Raw genomic sequence first — 3,019 nt, 5'->3', positions numbered from 1 at the left:
GGTGTCAAAGTTTGGGTCTTAGTGTCGTCGGGAAAGGGAAAGCTTTCGGGTGGCTGGCGAAAGGAAGGAAAATGATAGGAGAGAGATTCGAAAAGTGCCAGGAAAGGGAAGACACTTGGGTGGTCAGCGAAAGGAAAGAGATCAACGGCAGACAGGACACCGGCGTAAGGGAGGGAAAAAGGAAGAAAGAAGGGTGAAGGCTTGGTTTAGAGAGAGAGAGAAAAGAGCCGCACCTTAGAGAGAGGAAGGAGAACCGGCAGCTAGAGAGAGAAAATGAAAGGAAAAAATGGAGAGAAAGGGTGAAAAAGAAGTTTTTATACCTAGGTTAGTGGACGCGAAACAGTGTCGTTTTGGTATTATAAGGAGAGGAATCCGATGTAGCACACCACATGTTGCGCTTGGTGAAGTTGCACATGGGTGGAAGAATGTTTGGGCTGTTGTTGCTGGATTCTTAGACCAACACGGACCCAGTTCTTCCTGTGGGCTTCAGTGATTGTTGGCTTGATCCTAGTGGACCTTGAGCAGGATTCGGGCTGTGGAGAAGCAGGAGGATTAAGCTGAGTGGGTATTTGACCCATAAAGGTAAATTCTTTGTCATGCTATTAAGATCTGTAATGATTTGGGCTTGTTCATTTTGTTAGCTTTCAGATTTATTATTTAATCATTTAGGATTATGATTGGATTACTTTAGTATAATGTTTGAAGATTTTTAGATGTTATTTTTTGGATAAAGAGAATAATACATATAGGGGAATATAAATATATATATATAAATATATATATAATATAAAAATAAAAACTTGTATATTTAATTAAGGAAAATTTAAATGTAGGAGAATACTTATTAAAAGTATTTAAACTTAGGTAAATGAAGTTCATGTGCAAAAAAAAATAGATTGTTAAGTGGAATATGTTTACAATGATGGAGTTATGGAGATAAATAATAAATATAAAAAGAGAAAATAACATATAAATGAAGGAAATAAATGGTAGGATAAAGATTTACATATAGATTAACTAAAAAATTTGAAAATTATTTGATTAAGTATTAAAATAATTATAATAAAATAGGTATGAGAATCAATCTTAGAAAATTAACTTTGAAAAATATACTATAATATTAACCACAAGCATAATAAACCGATGATGGGATGATTGGTCGGGACGTGAAAAGTTGCCATCCCTGATCGATTTTCCCTAGGTTTGGAATTCGAATTAAGGCTCCACCAGTACGATGGGAGGGCCTCGATTTCGAGATCTCAAAATTTTTTATAAAAATGAAAAATCACAACACAAAATCATCAAAAAATAATAAATAAACAAATAATAGATAAAAAATAAAAATAATAAAATAATAAAATAAAACAATAATAATTCAGATATGTATATAATAAATTTGTGAAAAGGTAATATCCCTGACATTAAATAAATAGACAAATAATAAAAGCTATTAAGGAGGAAAACCCAAAACACTAAATGATTTAAAATCAAGTATTAAATATCTAATGGTATAAACTATAGATTAATAAAATGTTATGTAAAAGAAGAATAAAATTTTGTCCACTAAAATAACATGGAATTACAAACAGTTTATCTAATTATGAAAGGAAAATATAAGAACTTAGAATAAAAAATGTAAAGTATGAAAAAAAATAATGATAAGAAGTAAAATAAAAAATGTGATTATAAAAAAATAATAAAACAAAAATAATAATTAAATAATAATAAATGCCAAAAAATAGATAATTGTGTTATCATAGCATATATATTGCATCATGCATATCATTGCATATAAATATTTCTATTTTCGAGTTTAAGCCCCGATGATGGGATTTTTCGAAGATCTTGCGAAGGCGAGTATTTCTCGAAAAGTTCCCTAGGTGAAAAGCTGTCCTCACGTCCCACTACTATGATGGGAGGGCTCGAGAAACATCTTTAATAAAAGGCTTTTGCCCGAAATAAGTTCATTATGCACGAAAATGTTATTTTTAAAGAAAAACGTACGGTGACCCCAATGATGGGAATTATTCGTTAAATTTGCAAAGGTGAGTTTATCGGATAATTCCTTAGGTGAGAGAACACCCCGGATCCCACCAGTATGATGGGCGAATTCGGGAAAACGTCCTCGATAAAAGGTCATTTGTCCGACATTTTTATCCCACGCCGTGCATCTCATCTTTCTTCACATTTGCATTCCATTTTAGGTGAAATAAGGGATAAAATAAGAGAATGATAACTAAGGAAATATAGTGAAATTAGAAATTAAAGCCTAATAGAATAATCTAAAAATGGTACCATTCATGAAACGGACGTCCCGGGGGTGCTAATCCTTCCCCGGGCGTAACTGTACTCCCGAGCCTAGATCTAGAAAACCGTAGACCAGTTCAATGTTCTTTTCGGTGGGCTTAAAATTAATTTAAGGCTTCATCGATTAGAATCGAGTTAATAGGTGGCCAATCGCACCTAAAAAAAAGATTGGTGGCGACTCCTAATTTCTAATTTTTTAGAGTTTTCACCCGTATCTGGAGGTCGGGTTCCCGAACCAGCACGTTACAATAATTTATTGACAACATCTTAATCTACTCGAGAAGTCGGGTGGAGCACGAGCAACACCTTAAGATAGCGCTCCAAACTTTGAGAAAACATCAATTGCATCCTAAGTTCTCCAAGTGTGAGTTTTGGCTCGAAAGTGTTGCATTCTTAGGACATGTGGTCTCTAAGGATGGGGTACAAGTCGACCCAATGAAAGTTGAAGCAGTAGAAAAGTGGCCAAGGCCAACCTCAATTATAGAGATTATAAGCTTTTTGGGTTTGGACGGCTATTATCATCATTTTGTGAAGGATTTCTCCAAAATTGTAGCTCTTCTGACTAGGCTGACACATAAGGATACAAAATTCGAGTGATCAGATGCTTATGAGGATAGCTTTGAGAAGCTTAAGGCTTGTCTCACCACAACTCAAGTTATAAGCCTATCGCAAGGCATAAGGGGGTTATATGATATTTTGTGATGCATCACGG

The sequence above is a fragment of the Theobroma cacao genome, chromosome 2, assembly GCF_000208745.1.
Source record: "Theobroma cacao cultivar B97-61/B2 chromosome 2, Criollo_cocoa_genome_V2, whole genome shotgun sequence".
In the NCBI taxonomy this organism is placed as follows: domain Eukaryota; kingdom Viridiplantae; phylum Streptophyta; class Magnoliopsida; order Malvales; family Malvaceae; genus Theobroma; species Theobroma cacao.
The sequence above is the reverse complement of the archived record's forward strand: the minus strand, read 5'-3'. Positions refer to the sequence as shown.